Source organism: Colias croceus, chromosome 4 (assembly GCF_905220415.1).
Source record: "Colias croceus chromosome 4, ilColCroc2.1".
NCBI lineage: Eukaryota > Metazoa > Arthropoda > Insecta > Lepidoptera > Pieridae > Colias > Colias croceus.
The window spans coordinates 4467525-4485969 of record NC_059540.1 but is presented as its reverse complement, the minus strand read 5'-3'; positions in this window follow the sequence as shown (position 1 = coordinate 4485969).

Below are 18445 nucleotides of genomic sequence, written 5' to 3'. Positions count from 1 at the left end.
CATTCAGTTCACGCGAAACTCTGTCCTAAATACATCTTTATTCGATGACAGACGTGTTTGAAGTTCTTGATACGTTGGACACGATAAGAGTTTAATGGATTTTAAGTGTGGTTTTTCACACTTTTATATTAGGTAGAGCTGTAAATATAGAATCACTTGTTTTCACCAATTTCAAATGCTCTTATCAGCATAAAATTTGGCAAATATACGTAGAGGAGGTTTACAATAATTACTAATACCAAAGAAGAATTTAAATACTTTAACTAAACTTTAAATGCGAAATCTGTTTTTCACGCCGTAATGGAGAGATGTTTTCGTAAGATTTTGTTTAGCTGGAGATAATTAGATGGTAAGAGTTAGAGGGTCTACATTCTACAGCAGTGGAACATCATATTCCCATGGGAATTTCCTTTGGCAACGCAGAAGAAATTGCATGCCACAGCCAATATGTTTATATGATAGTGTCTAATGGTGAAAACCGAAAGTGGGAGACGAAGCTCATGAGTTTGGGCCCATCAGCTTTCTTTGTGAGATTCTGTTATTTTTTGGATTGCATCCGCAGGTCTTTAGTCAATTAAACTAATAGTTCATTTTATTGTTTTTTAAGTACATATATTATTACGCATAGCTTACAAGTTACAGGGAGGGGGCAATAATGTATTAATGTCAGAATGTCTTTTTAGAAGACTCGAGTAAACAACTAACGCCATCTATGTGAGATGTCAAAGAAACTACAATCACGAGTTTAATTCTCACTCTGAGTTAATTTAAAGGGCATTTAAAAAATTATGTATAGTGATTTTATTGTCCTCAAAATTATATGTACTTACAAAATATCACCACTTTCCTTCAATTATTTTTTTTCACTTGGATTATCCGAGTTTCAACATCTCTAGTTTCAATACGTCTTCTAAGTTCTGATTGAATCTAAATCTAATAATAATATTTATTATGGTGCGTTTTAAATATAATTCATAATTGCATATAAAATCCAACAACATAATAACAATAAAAAAATACACTCATCCAAATTAAAAACGAAAACCATAAGCAAGTTTTTATCGAATAAAACATAAACGCAAGTGAGATTTGAGAGCGGTGAAACTCGGCTTTCTATTTTGCGGTCGGCACTCGACACGATTCGCGTTTCCCGCCACCTCACGACTCGACAAACGTTTTAATTTGCAATTATAGGACTTTTTATTTATTCTCAGTTTGAACGTGAAATTAAAGGGTTGTGTTAATTTGTATGAACAATGGATGTTTTGGACTGTGTAAAAGTAAATATAGGTATGTAGATAGAAAATTTTATTGAAAGTTCTTGTGCAGTTTTAACTGATCAGTATAAAAATGTTATAAAGACACACAGGCGTATGTAAGGTAAATATGTAAACAAACACAAACAAATTAAATAAAACACAGTAGTGCTTAAATAAAAATAATCTTTTATTTTGATACGTGTGTTGAGTGAATATTGACATTCCTTTCCCTCGGATCGCACTCACGAGTCACGACGAATAATTTTAATTTCGGCATAATTGCGCATAATTGCTCAGAATTTTGAGCACATATTCTTTTAGTGGCTTCAATATTATAATGTAATACTAATATTTTAAAGCTGTAGAGTTCTTTTTTGCTTTCTTATTGAACGCGCAAATCTCAGGAACCACGGGTCCGTTTAAAAAATTAGTTCACTGTTAGATAGTCCATTTGTCTCTGTTAGATAGACCAATAGGAGTAAAGAAATGCTGGTAAAACGGCGTGGCACAGCTAGTCTTTTATATTTTTAAAGAATAGAAGTAGTAGCAGGGTTAAAGCTGTTTTAAAATAACAATATAAATAGCACCCCTATATATTAGCACCCCGTTGAGTGTCGCTTTATCCGTTAATTGGTAACTTAACAGGCAATAAAATCGATTTTTACTAACAGCGTGACATATTTGAATTTTTCGCACGATGGTGGTTACCCCACCCTTATTAAATGTTGGTGTTAATATACCATATGCATAGTTTGTAAACCGTAACCATAAAATCAATACATGTAATAAATTGTTTGTTTGTATATCTACCTACTTATATGAGTTCTATTATGCTAACGTCAGAAACGGATCAACGAAATTGATGCGGTTTTACTTAAATCTGTATCGTGGTAATCTACAAATGCAAAATTATCTAATAATGCCAGTTTAGTTACATCTATGAACTAATGACTACGTCAATCCAGGAAAACCCTTTCTTATCCCTAAAAATTCAATTCAAAACATAATGTAATCAAAAGTATATTAAAGTTCTCATCAAAAACTGACCAGCCAAAGGTCAGCGCTGATTTTGAGCCACTCGACTCCTGACAGCACATGCTGATCCTTTCCAACATTTATCTTATCGTTCATTTAACACAACGTAAAGTCGGTGCCAAAAACTAAGCTCTTTGTATTAAGCCCGTGCACCGACATCAAACGTTTTTAGTAAATAGCACATCTAAATAATATTTAGTAATTAATAATATCAAATCTTTTTTATTTATTACTTTTCCGTTTTTGAAGTCGGTTGTATTTAACGCAGACATTTTTAGCTCCTAACATGAATTACACCAAAATTCAAGCAAAGTTCATTATTATTTACTTATTCCCCAAGAGTCGTTTTAAAATCATAAATAATAATTGTTTCCGATCAGTTTTAACAGAGTACTTGTTTGTTGATTCGTCCCTCACATCATAAAATTGGTTTACTACCGTTTTTATTGGGTAATAAATTTATTTTTATTTTAGTATAGCAACACTGTTAATACTTACGGACATTGTACAGACAGCATCTTCCCTATTTTAAGTAAATGTAAACAATTTTAGAAATATACCATTTAATAAATAGTTATTTTATTACAGAATGTTGACGTGTGAACTTACATACTTTTAGCTTATAGTAACGATGAGAATTAAGATCAACTATAATATATAAAACAGCGTGTGTGCCGACCACACGTGTCAAAAGTGAAACTTCTTTGGCAAGATTCAGAGATACCAATTCGTCGCCTTACTCCATGATGTGACGGCAATGCCATGGTGCAACCTAGAAATTTTACTCTCAACGCGCCTAAAGAAGTTTCACTTCAAACAATATATAAATTTTCGAATTGATTAATAATTGCCATGCTAGAAAGATTTTTCATAATATTATGTGTATTGAGTTTGGTTCTCATCCAAGCGATTCTTTCTATTCCACTGCTCATTTAGACCTCAGGTCAAGACCGCTGACCACAATAGTAAGAGCATATAATATTACCTACACCTAAGTTAGTTTCAACGCAAAAATATTAATATCTGGTGGAAATGAAAAACTTATTTATTATTTGACACTTAAAAATAGTAAAATTACAACTATGTACATATTATGTAGGTACTTACAAAACAGAAAAGGATAAAACTTATTTGTCAGCCTTATCATTTATTCCTGATCTCTTCCAGCCTCCCGGCAACCAGAGTAAGAGGTAAGAAGCAAATGAAATTACGCACTTACCCATAAAATCGACCAAAAAAAGATATCCAAAAGGATTACTGACATTCAACTTTTTTAATAAACGCAATCTAAGGCCCTTCGTACACAAGGCTACTCAAATCTCCATTACTCGACGACTGTAGTCCATAGTCCAGTTTACGAAAGGGGCTTAGTAAAGTAGGTATAAATTCCAGTAGTACCTAATAATTGAACCAATAAATGCTGATTACAATACGGTTCACAGCTTCATGATAAACCTTTTTCCTTTGTTGAAAAATCATAAATAAAAAAATAATTTGGCTGATAGATTTTTATCCATAATTTGTCATTTAACTAGCCTATAAGCTATAGAGAATATCTACAAGTTTAAGACCATTGCTAGACATATTAATATACAGTTGACAACAGGAAAACGTCGTAAAGCTAAAAAAAAGCAGGATAAAGGACATCACACAAGGTTGCAGTAACCTTTTACGGTCGGTATGTATCGATAGTGTAATTTAATACGATTGCATCGACTTTGTTTTTTCCTCGATAATTCGTGCCTTGTGAATGTGCTACTGATTTTAGAAGGGAACTTGGTTTTAAATATGATGTATCAAGTATCGTATTTAAAAATGTATTTAATACTCATTACTTTCATAGTATAAAACAAGGCGCTGTCGCTGTCTGTCTGTCTCTATATTGTATGCTTTAAATCTTAAAAACTACGCAACGGATTTTGATGTGATTTATTATGGGCGAAAATACACACTTTTCTTAGTAGTAAAACCTTATACCTAAAAAAGGATTTCGCCTTAGTATTATTTTAATTAATAAAACCCTAAGTTAAAAACCGTATGCAAATAGGTACATCTAAAAAAACCTGTATCTACCTGGATTAAAAATATGTATTTCACATTCCAGTTATATGGTAAACATGTAGTCGATAACAGCTCGTGCCAATAAATCATACTTTACTGCTTTTTGTAGCGTTGTTTTCTTTCATTCCTTGCAAGACAATTATCGTGTTTATGTGATTAATTATAACACATGCAACCAATTTCACACTAATGCAAGTCAATAGATTGCTAAACCGTGAAACTAATTTACCGTAACTATTGTCTATGTAAAATACCTCTAGTATACGCTTCGCTTCGAATTTGCTGAAGAAAAGTCATTACATGTTAGTAATAGTTTGGAAAATCCAAAAGTGCACGCCTCATAATCTCATCCTTTATAATAAAATTGATTATTTATAAAGAGTACACTATAAATATAAAAAAGAAATAAAATAAAACAGTTGGAAAAGTAAAGAAAGCGGTACCGTAATAATTGAGCTATTTTTCTTGTGGCCCCACCTAGATGTGAAACTGCGCAGGTTTAAGGGACTGACTACCAACTTATTTTTTAACCGACTTCAAAAAAAAGGAGGAGGTTATCAATTCGGCCGGTATATATATATATTTTTTTTTTATTTATGTACACCGATTACTCCGAGGTTTCTGAACCGATTTACGTGATTCTTTTTTTGTTCGATGCGGGATGGTGTCGAATTGGTCCCATAAAAATTTTATTCGGATAGGCCCAGTAGTTTTTATTTTATGAGCATTTTTGTCTGTAGGTATTTGTAAATTTTGCAAGTGCAAGTTTGAAGTCGGTTGTTTTTAACGCAGTTATCACTTGTTTAAACCTTGGCTTATAGTATAAAGAATCGAGTTTATAATGGTGAATTTTGAGTACACTATAAATATAAAAAAAAATAAAATAAAATAAAGAATATAATATATAGATATACTAAAATTATGGAGAACAGTCATATTTTTTTTTTTGTTTATTTAATAACAATTAAACCACATCGAATCAGACCCTGAAAAATGAAAGGGTTCTATTCCTGAGCATACTCAAGCGTTAGAGAAAAAAAAAGACTCGATTAGTAAAGTATTTCGGTCGCTATCGTGTTAACAAGAAAATCCTCCGCACATACAGACACACGGACGTCCAAGACAGAACTTTTTTAAACTGTTTTTTAACTAGTTTAAATAACAAAAATGACATCAAAAATATCATGAATGTTAAAAATAGTGTTTTTTCTTAATATGTGTGTGTATGTATTATCTTACAAGTGCAATGTATGATACATAAAGACATTTTAAGTTTGAAAAATCAGATGTTTTGCGCGAAGTGACAGTAGTACCCACCTCAACGCTTCGCTTATGAGGCGTGCAAAAGGAGGCTTACTATCCTATAGTAGAGATTTATAGTAATAGTGAGTCAAATTTAAACTATTCTATCCTACTAATACATATTATAAATGCGAAAGTTTGTGAGGATGGATGTGTATGTGTGTGTTTGTTACTCTTTCACGCAAATACTACTGAACCGATTACAATGAAATTTAGCACACATATTTGGATTAAAAGGTACATAGGATAGGTTTCCCACGGGAATGGGATCTTTGCGGGATTTTCAAAACGCGGGCGAAGCCGCGGGCGGAAAGCTAGTACTCTATAAATGCGAAAAAGGATGTTTGTTTCTACGGAACGGGTTTCCTACGGAACCTTTAAGTGTTTATGCAACAGAATAACAAAGGAATTAGGAATTACAGAAGTACAATAATAGGTTTTGGTAGAATTTTGATCGTGGCAGCAGCTGAGTAACTCGGCCGGAGCTCTAGCAGGATGTACCTAGCTAACACAGAAAAGAGATCTTAAATTACTTTATCCCACAGGAACTCAAACTTTGAATGATACATAAGATTAGGCACTGCAGGTAATAAATACAGTGACTCTAGCTTACGTTTAGTTCCAGTTATTATTCTGTGGTTTAGGTTAGTGCTAATAATGTTTTCGTTTCGATTTTAAATTTATGAAGGCTGCGATATGAAATCTCTCATTGTAATGATGTTTGCCACAAATCATAATCGATTTCTCATTTCTCAGATTTTGAGTTTCCCTAAAACATCATTCTGTTGTTTGCTGTACATTTAGGATAGATATATTATGAGTCTGTGATACTTACGGTTTTCATAAGAGGGGATTTTAGCCTGTTATTTTACCTTTATAAATGTATAGTAGGCATTACTTTTTTATGAATCAATGTTATAATCATTTGAGATAGATATCTACAGACTTTATTTTAATACGACGTAAATAAATAAATAGACAAACAAAAACATCATAATAATTGATTTTCCATAAAAGGACGTGTGGAATCTTAGAGCATTAAAAGTGTGTTAAGGGGAATACCTAAATATGCAGTAAAATAACGATACAAGCAATTTTCAAGCTTTCCTACAGCGATAAATGGCTTGCAAAACATAAAAACAAGTATTAGGTATATATTTTGTTATTCAAGCGACATAAACTCAGCTGAGATGTGAATCCTTCGACACAAAACATAAAATACTGTAGTTTATTGATTTGTTCTTGAAGTTAGCAACATTGTTTGAATGAAACCTTTTTGCGTCATTTATATTTATCACTTTATCATAATCTTGTTAAAATGCATTTAATTATCGGTCGTCGGTGTATTGTTAAGTGGAAAATTATTTTTACTGTAATGTTATTGAACAATCGATTTTTAATTACGTTTGCTAATTTTTAGAATTTCAAGTTAGTGTGGTAGTGTGAACAAATCTTGCTTGCAGCGCCATGTAGTCCCAAAGTAAACAGAGCTCATCTTATTGATGTATCGTTGCTTTTATTTTAAACTAGCTTCCGCCCGCGACTCCGTCCGCGCGAATGTCGGTCTTCGAGTGGATGGTTTATTTCTCCATTTTGAGTAACTCTGACAATGACATCTTGTTAATATCCCAAATACGGCTAGGCCTATAATAATACGCAACGTGTGTTCGCGGTTCTACAGAACAACGTCTATGGATAACTGAAAAATTAAGATTATTTTTTTTCTACGTATTTTTCCAGGATAAAAAGTATCCTATTTTACGCCCAGGATAATAAGGTATAATTATACCAAGTTTCATCGAAATCGGACCGGTAGGTAGTTTTCACGTGATGCCTTCACATACAGACAGACAGACAGACAGACAGACAGACAGACAGACAGACAGACAGACAGACAGACAGACAGACAGACAGACAGACAGACAGACAGACAAAAATTTTTTTAATCACATATTTGGGTTTGGTATCGATCCAGTAACACCCCCTGCTATTTATTTTTTCAATATTTTCAATGTACAGAATTGACCCTTCTACAGATTTATTATATGTATAGATTAATCTGTATTAGTCTAAAGGTATGAAGATACGTTTATGAAACGGCAACAGTATCAAACGATATAGAGTTTTGAGTAGACTTTGCTTCTATTGATTAAAATAATAAGAGAACACGTATGATTCACGGCCGATTTAAAAAAGAATATTTACATTTGAACAGGAATTTTTTTTTTATCAGTTATTTAAATTTTACAACTCCTGTGGTCAAGCAAAGCCGGGCAAAGCTAGTACCTACCTAAATTGCATTTCCCGATAACTGGATGGCTTTCAGATTCGTATATCTGATAGAATAGATCTGTCCTGCACAAGGAGTTTATTCTTATTTACAGATTATGTCAAATTTTTTGTCGTTTTGCCCCAAGCATCGTTTTCCTTTGAGTTTTCCCTCTAAGTTTTCTCTCATAATTGATCTCCATTGATCGTGACGGTTGCTAAATTTTATTTGATGTGAGAATTTTACGCGTAATCAAATACCAATAAATAAATAAATAAACAGATTCACTCAATAATTTCATAACACGAGTAGATATTATTCAAAACTAATCACGACACTAGTTTTAGCTCAAATGTATTCTAGCCTATTTCGTCAATTATTTACATGAGCATAGCCAATGACCCTGTACATAACAACAATAGGGTTACCAAAATAAATTATACAGCATGTTCATTGTTTGTGTCTATTTAAAGTAGCGATAGCAGACAAAATCTATTTAAAGTGAGCGAGGTGACAGGAGAGTCTCGCCCGAGGCGAATCAGTCTGTTTACCGATACGCCGGCCATTACCAATGCAAATGACGCCTTATTGAGCCGCCGGTGAAGTAGGGTTGGCAAACAAGTTTCTTTTTTTATAGGTTCATTTTTGTTTCAAATTGAATAAGTTTTTATGGGCATTTTTTGTAGTTGCGTGCAAATGCTTGAAGTTAAAATTAATGTTTTAGTTCTTTAAATAAATAGAAGTACTCACTCCATTATCTGCATAATGGTGCATCTTTTGCACTAATTAATAGTGTTTATGTATGGTTAGTATAAGGTGAATAATGTTGAATAATTAAAACGCTTTTAATATATTCCAAACCATCTTTATTTCGATAACATTACGTCTATCAAAAATAAATTAAATATAAAAAAAAATTGTGGCCACATGAATTCTTACAGATAATATAACATTATTTCTCCTTTTTAATAATACTAAATAATGAGAATACTCTGAAACATAAAAATAATACGCATTAATAAATAATAAACAAAATATCTTTAAAATTTCGCTGCCGTCAGTACAAACATGTACAATTTCGACAGGCCCTTGTGTTTTGTTTGCGAGCCGAGTCAATGTGTGTCGATACAGCTAAGTATAAAGCCAGCCAACGCTGACCTCCCCCGCCGCGCGCGCTATACAACATCCCATACAAAACGGGGCATTCATTCACGGAGCACGGCTCAAGTTACACTGGCGTTCGAAAGTTCACTAGTCTGTGTTAATAAGACCGTGCGTACCCGACCAGTGGCTTTGACCTGTGTTGGGTATAGAGTTTGTATACCGTTGTTCGCGGTGCTGTGGTCAATGTGTATTGGTTGCGTGGTTGTGTGCGTGTCGTCTCACCTTCGCGTGACCTCGGGTTTCGACAACAACTATTATTGTTCCCGAAGCTGAAGGTTTGCGAGTTGCGCGCGCGTTGATTACTGATGAGTTGTGTGCGTTTATTTTTAAATCGTGTGGGCTAATTTTAGAAAGTTGTAATTGTTTTGTAGGTTGTATGCTTGTTGTATGTTTTGGCGTGTGGTTAATTGATAATTATTATTAATTTCCAAATGTGTAAAGTCAATATTAGTAGTAAAATAAATCCCACCAAAAACATAAATGTAAAAATTGGAGCCGAGTTCAATCGTTGATTTAATTTGCCAAAAAAAGAAATGAGATTTTAGGTATATTTTGTGAGGTTCTATCGTTTTCTTTATCGTTTTTAGAACCTCACAAAATATACCTAAACAGTATGTAAAACTAGCCTCATCAAATTATGGGGTTCAATAGGTCATTAGTTGTTTGCTTTGTGAAAATAATTATATTATTCAAATTAAAAAAGTTATATTTTGGAATAAACATTGTTCTCTAAGGGAAAATAAAACAATTGAGTTTTCAGTCAACCTAAGAACAATACATCTTTGTAAATAAATTTCTGGACTGTCTGCAGAACTTGGCACACATTTAGATCTCATTTCTTTTTTTGGCAAATTAAATCAACGATTGAACTCGGCTCCAATTTTTACATTTATGTTTTTGGTGGGATATCATTACTTTTTGTACAGAAAATTATTCTGCAAATTTGATTTACTTTATAAATATAATACTTTTTATGTACGATTTTTTTTTCTTGCGGTTTCTCTGTATGGTTTGTTTAGTATTATTTTCTATATTTTCTTGTATGTTATGAATGTCAGCGCACATTGCCCCGTCATTATCTGCAATTTTTTAAACTCGTTTTCTGTTTAATTAATAAGGATATTGACTAAGGGTGCCGATCAATATCCTTATTAACTGATTTTAGCAGGTAAAACCAGTCAATAAGGATATTAACTAACCCCCTTGGTCAATAACCTTAATAACCGGTCAATAAGGATATTGACTGGTTCGGGGTTTTGACTGTAACACCGATAACTAGGGCACATTTGCTAGCGCTAGCTAATTTAATATGTGCATTTGCAACCAAATTTAAGCAACATTCAACTTTCATGTCTTTTAAGTTATTATATTAAATAAATGAACAAAATATAATACAAATTCATTCAAACCTGTTAACGAAAGAAAGTTATTTACTTGAATGAATAAATAAATTTATATGTAGGTACCTGCTAACGCCATCTATCGATATATTCCGATTTAAAACATATCCATTTTATGAAGCCCATAAAAACATTAAAAAAAAACAAGATAAAACAACGCCTAGGTACCTTGTGTAGTTTTGGCTGTTTTACCGTTTATTAAATTGTTCTCATGTTGATGTTCATTTTTCATAAAATACTAATAAATTTCATCATCATCATCATCATCATATAAATTTAATTAAGTCGTTATACCTAACTACTGGCAGTTATTAATTTATTCCATCCAATTTAATCCAATATAACAAACAAAAAACACAAAAAAATATGTTACCTGTTTGGCATTAGGTATCTGTTTTCTTACGCAAACAAACTTAAAATCTATTCAACATCCCACCTATTTCAAACAAAGCAACAGCCCTTGAAAGCCACAAAATAAACGAAATCCATTTTAGTAGGTGAGAACATAATTTATTCAGTATAAAAGAAAATCTCGAGGGCGGGAAAACAGCGTGAAATTGAAAGAAAGGGCAGGATATAAATAAATCCGTATCGTGGGGAACATTACTGGCTTATCGTCAGTGGCAGTGTTTGTTGTGAATTATGTTTAACAAAGGAACATGTTTATTTTAGAGTGTAACGGTTTTTAATTGGCCATTCGAATTGCTATAGCCGATAGCGATTATAGTAATTCCCAAGTACATGCCCTAGTACATGAATTAAAAAATATGTGTGGCACTCGATGACTGCCGCGGTAAATTATTATATATATTATAGCATGCCTTCAAGCCACACCTCCGAGCCCTTCGGAGTGGGGAGCGTGAGGTTTTTTCGTTACGGAATTTCTCGATTCGGTCCCCGCACTCAAGGCCCGCGATAGAAGCTATGCAATAGCTTAAAAGGATTTAAAGGAAAAATAAATTTTCAATGTGAACAAGAGCCGTATTTTATTTAATCACTTCCTTATTTTTCTTTCCAGCACAGGTATAATATATATTTTTAATACAATAAAACAACATCGCCTTAAAAATGATGTAATTTATTGTGTGCAGAGATATGGGTTTTTTCACTTTTTGTTCACAATGAAACCTTTATAATTTTTTAGATACAAGCTATGCATGGGTTTACGTCTTTTACTGTTAGATACCTTTATATGTATAAAGAATAAGCTAAACTAGCTGTTTCTCGCGGTTTACCTACTCGCAATGCTCTGCTAGTACTTATTGGTCTAAGCGTGATGATATAATATAGTCCTAGGTAGCCTTCCTTTATAAATGTATATAGTACAGACAACAGAGAAATAATTTTGCTGTGGTTACTGCGATTCGTGGGTTCAAGCAAACAAACAAACGCTTCAGCTTTATAATATTAGTATAAGTAAATTTTATCCCGAAGTAACTGTTGGATCGCGATTTTCTACAATCCACTGCTTTTATAATAGACCTACGTGAACGAAGTCGCGGGCACTGCTAGTAGTTATAAATATAAGGGCAATGGTATAAGATCGTATTGTTAAAAATAATTTAACAAGGTATTTTACCCGACTTGCTTTAAGTAGGGATCAGACAAAGATCTAGCGAGGCATGAATAAGACGCACGCTTTGTATGGATTCATTCGATCTGTTTTGTATTTTAAATCCACATAAATATTACATTTACAAACATAAATATATTAAAGGATTCTTAATAAATATTATTAGAAAATATGGGAATGTTCAAGCTAGATTTCTTGGGGTTTAGAAATTACGGTATGTCAAAAAATTAAAGCAAAGATACATACATCAATACATTAATTTATTGTGATTTATTTTATATTGATTCCTTTAAATGCATTTCAGTAACAATACAGTCTATGCCTCATGCTAGATACTAGATAGTTTAATTAGACCTCAGGTCTAATGAAACTATGAGGCACTTTCAATGTAACGTAAAAAGTAAGTCACAAAGGTAAGTCTGTAACTATAATTCCACGACATGGAAACTTTTTTAGAATATTTTATTTTGTTTGAATTAATCACAAACTCATCATGTAATTTTTACATTTGTTTTAATTGATTACAGCCAACCAGTAATTAGAGGTAGAGGCGTCAAAAATCGGAGGTGCAGGAGGCGCTAAATTTTTGAAATTACTTATTATGTAAGCGGACATCAGAGAACATTCACACAGAGGATTTTTAGAGAACAATATAATACTTTCCTTATAGGTCCTATAGAAGGTCGCATAATTTATTAATCTGTAAAGAAAGCAATAACAATTTTTTCGAAGTCTAATGTACAGTCAATTTAATGATTCATTACGTAGACTCTTAAGTCTTACTTCTATGCTGAATTTGAATTATTATTTTTCAAAAAAATTACGCTCTTAGCTCATCATTTTGAGAATAGTCATTGTATTTTTTAGTGTTTATACGAAGAACCTACTTATTTGGACGTAATCAATCAAAAATAATCTTAATATGTATACCTATGGGAAATTTTGTATTACAACGTGTAAACAATTTATTACTACTGGTAATTTTATATTTTTTATATCAAATAATTATAATCTACTCTTTATTAACTAACCTACCACAGTTAACTATTTGAACTCAATGAAAAACAGAGGCCATTAAACAGAATAGATAATCGATAAACGAGCCAATTAAATTATGATTATAATCGTGCATACATTTGTACCTAAATGATCGATCATTCACCAAAACGTCATACAACGTCCTAGAAACCGATATTAGGTGGATATTAGCATCAATAATCGATCAATACCCGATATCGATCGAAACACGTCACTAGTTATCACTAGAGAACCAAAAACACGCTACGTAGCTCGCGTTTTGCAGTTGACTTGTAGTTGAACCGAACTTGGACGATGCCAATTCATTATCAGGCTTCCACGAACACTTACATCATTCCGATGATCAATTATACCGCAAATTCCAGTTCTATCTATACACAATACAGCCCAATTTCAATTACGCGCGCTGACTCGATAAGCCAAAATGGAAGCGGACATCGATTGATTACTAGTCTCGTTCGGTCGAGTTTGAACGTCGTATTCATGGGGCTCGCCAAGTTAATTGGAATTTTAAATGCAAGGTGTTAAGGTTAATTTTTGCGTGTGAACGGTGAATGTATGTTGTTTTTAGAGCGAAACGCTGTGAAGCAATGAGAGAGGGCGTGCGATAAATAAACCACCTTTGAGCCGTCACCGCGCGGCTATTAAAATAAATTCGGATTGCTTGTTTTTGCGGTGGGACTTGGCCCGGTTCCCGGGTATGCGGCGTATTAATTTTTTGTCCTATTTCTGGAAGTAATTTTCGTATTCGTGCTGTGAAGTTTAGATCGGAATTCGTTGAGGCTTTAAGTTTAAAAGTTGGATGTAATGTTGAATGTATGTCATGCCTTGGACGGTTAGAGCAATGAACAGTATTCTATTAAATAATTTACATTGTTAATCTGAAAATATACCAACGTCTTTTATTTTCCGTAAACCCATTTCCTCGATTTTATGTTATTGCAAATACCAACAAATCATTGCTTGTGATACTAGACATCACTATAAATATTTTTTAAAGTATTTTTCTAGCTTCAATAGTGTGCAGTAGGTACTCCTAGCGCCATCTGTCGATAGGAGGCGTAACAAGAAGTTTAGCCGTACACGAGTCTCGATAGGATTGCACTTTATTAATTTTGTCTTTACAATAGTTTTTTTATTCTTTTCTGATTTCAACCACATTTCAACTGTTAGATTTTCTATGACTTTTGATTGTAAAATGTAAACTAATTCGATTTCTCTTCCAAGTCAAGCGTTTATTTATTTCTCACTGCTATTTGGGAACGTGCTTTATTGTGAATGATACCTACATACTACATAGGTATCTATAAAATACATTTTTGGTAAATTATTTAAATAAATATTTTAAAATTTTATTTCTTTCATATCATTAAGTCAAACTTGGTCACCAATTCTTGGCAATTTAAACTGATTGACTACTTGATTGCTTATCTTAATTACTAATTCTAGTTACAGTAAACCCTAATCATGGAAATCCCTATGTGAAGAATGTAGTTTCCTCTAATAAGTTTAACGAATATGTATGTTTTGCCTGTTTTTATTACACTTTGATAACAATACAATTGTACAATGTAGAAATATTGAATTGTATAACAGTAAGTAGAGGTGAAACCCTATTACATCGTACCTATGTTATCTACATTAACTTTATGAAATTATTTTCATATTCCTTAGTGAATAATGAACAGGAAATCCTGAAAAGTTGTATTTATTAATGATCACAATCTAGTAAAAAACTCATTATAGGTACCTACTTTACCTCAATGTGGCCTGATTTTATTATGCTTCGGAGTTCGGACTCTTCGGAACAGCAAGCAAGGTCAGATAGTAGGTAGATAATTTCATATTTTCATACATTGTAAAATGGAAAAACAATTGTTACAAATTATGGAAGATTTTAAGTACTCTACAACGGAAAACGGAGATAAATTGTTTCAAGCCCTATACATAATAACAAAGAGCTCTTATTCCTGTTTCATTTATGTTTTCTGCTATAAGAAGTATGAACAGTAACGAAAGTATTTTTCCTTACTGAAAAGATGATTATTGAAAGAAAATTTTTGTCCTTTTATTATAATAAAAAACAGGTTATTTTCTACAACTGAAACGAAATCGGACTCCGCCTAACTATAAATTTTATGTTCGACATTGATATAGATTCAAAGTAGTCTAAAGGCGCGTGTACACTAACCCTCTCTGTCGATAGCTGACGGAGACGGTAAATCACGTAGCAAATGACATTTTTTCCGGTTGGCACCCTCTACTCCACGGCACGACTGTCTCGAGAGATAGCGGGGTAGCGTCAGCATGAAAACGTTTATTAATTTTGTATGAATTTAAATATTTATTGTTAGTATCAATATTTTTAAGGGAAGTAAATAAAAATGTTATTTTTAAATTGTTGTTTTAATGCACAGCATACTTTAATTAGTAATAAATTAGAATATATATTTGAATCTACTATCTAAGCTATTAAAAATGGATTTCTTGTCCAATTACCACATACTTTGTCGTATATGTTAATTATGTAGTTTATACCATTTGTGAAAACGAATGCCAAAAAAAAATGGATCATTAGATCCAAAGCAAGAGTATAATACTAATTTAAAATTTCTATTGGTTCGTATTAGTAGAGTAAACTGCAGTAATAATAAGTGTACCCTCATACAAATACTATATCCTATTCCTATATGTATAATATGTTTAATCAAAATCATTGCGATACAATAAATTAATTAATTGCTATATCCCAGCTTAATATAGGTATGAACATGATGTACCTAGATATGGTTTCCATAATGTTATGTACAAAATACATGTATAAATAATCTTCTATACCTTTAATACACTTTTAATACTTATTTCTTCTAATTTTAGAGAAACATCCAGATTAAAATAATTACATTAACAAAAAACAATTTCCATCATTTTTGCGCACCGTACATGGGCGGGGCATGCGCCTCATTATTTAGATATTAATCCCTTCACCCTCTGCAGTCGGTCACGTTCCCTCTAATTAATATACACTTGTAGCGTTTATATTCGACTCGGAATTGTGAACAATTGTACTGCTGGAGTGAGTATTGTAGATACGGAATAATAGCTTTAGTTAATTTCATACGTTGAGATCACTTGTTTGGAGTGTTGAGTCCTGAGTAGTCTATTGACAAAAGCCCTGGTGGTGAAAATGTCATCTTCTCACTTATTTCTAGTATTAGAATAATTATAGTTAACATTGGAATAATAATTATTATGTAATAAATAATAATTCTTAAATTATTTTATCAGGAATAAGTAGGTTCGTCATTTTTATAATTAGAATCGCAATGTGATCGAAATAGAGCTAGAAAAACTGAGATTTTATTTTCTAATTGTTTTTCAATTATGCATTGCTCGTCTTTCACCTTTAAAAACTTATTTGTTGTACCTACTTGTAAAAAATTCAAATGATTTTTATTTCTGCTACTAAGTTTAATTGACGACGAGACGATTATATCTCACAGTTTATTGAATAGAAGAGGACGTGTTATCACTTATCACCTCAACGAAGCCGCGAATAAGCAATAAAACCACTGAACATCTGTGATCTGATAACAATTTAATATCGACTGAATCCATTCGTAATTCATTCCAATTTAATTCGCATTCTGATTCTGCTCTATGATAGAGTAGCAACTTCATAATATGAACTACTAAAATATGCTAATGCTATTAATGCTATTAAACTATTTAAAAAGATGAATGAAAAATGAGTGGAGAACATTTGAAGGAAGTCTAGGAAGCTATGCAACATCATGCGACGGCCAAAAAGGATGGAGCAGCAATGCAAAAAAATGTTACGTTTTGAGAGCTTCCGTTACCTTTACGGCTTAGCAGTCCAAAAATATATGAAACGTCGTAATTTAACTAGGTACGGTATTTTCGAAGTTTCTCGATTTAGGAATCGCAATAAATTTACCTCTAATATATAATATGTATAACTATATAACTAGCTGTGCCCTGCGGTTTTACCCGCAGTGCTCCACTCCTGTTGGTCTTAGCGTGATGATATATTATATCCTACAGCCTTCCTCGATAAATGTCCAATCGGACCAGTAGTTAAGGAGATTAGCGCATTTAAACAAACAAACAAACTCTTCAGCTTTATAATACCTATTAAAGTATGGATTTGGAATATTAAGAATATTGTGATTTGAATATACCAATCGTACACTCGGATGCTATAATGATGTTTTATTCCTTCATGTAGATTTTGTTTGACTCGAAAAGGTCACCACTTTATGGTGATCTTTTCGATGAAAAAAAGATGCTCAATTATTTGTATGATTATGAGCTTTTTCTCGACTGTTCCAGACTTGTTATGGTTTTAAAACAATACCTACGCATAGAATTTTAGTTTAGGTGGTGTCGTTGTACTAGTACAACGATGATGCAACTAAATATTACCTATTACTAATAATATTTTTATCTCCAAGCCTATCGAGTGGGATAACAAAAAGAAGAACTTTAATTTTTACATTTTCAAACTTCTGTTAGATAAAATGAGCAGCAGAGAAATCCAGACAATTATAATCTAAACAAAGGGTCTAGTAGCTAATTTATCCGGTGACCAAGGCCCCTAAAGTATTTTATTTGTGCTTTTATTAGCCGGCGCCCGGTGGACATTTTATCCTTCGCAAGAAGGGTTAGATATTATTCATGATAAGGGAGATTGGTCAAAGGGTTTTAATTTGGATTTTGTGTTTTATATGAGTAAAGAATTTTTTTATCGTTATTCATAACAGGATACAGAATTTGTGTGTGTTAAAATCAGTGTCAAGTACATCGATTTTTTGTAGCTATTATTACTGAAGTGCGTTTGGTATTAATATAATGTGATGTATTTGAAGAAAAAATATTTTAATTTTTTATGGATCTTTAGACTTATTGTACTAAGTAGGTATCTATCTTTTTAAATTAATTCTTCTACTCTATATTTTTTTTTCTTTTCTGCTTTTTTATCATATACTTAGGTAAAACGGGTGCCGAGTTACTGTATTAAATAAATGTAGGGTATAAAGAGGGTATATGATAAAAATAATTTAACTTCCTATCCGCGGGATTTGGAAGCAACCACTTCCAAGTTCCAACTCTATTTCCACGCTAAAAAATCATCAATATCGGTTTCGATTGAAAATACATATTATTCATTTATTTTCTAGTAGGTATTTTATTTTTATTCCATTAAAATAATAATTAACAGTAAAGGATTATTAGAGATATTCAAATAAGTTATACTAGTGATATAGTACAAACACATACTAAACTGCATTGTTCAAAGTTGGCTAGTTCACACAATCACTTT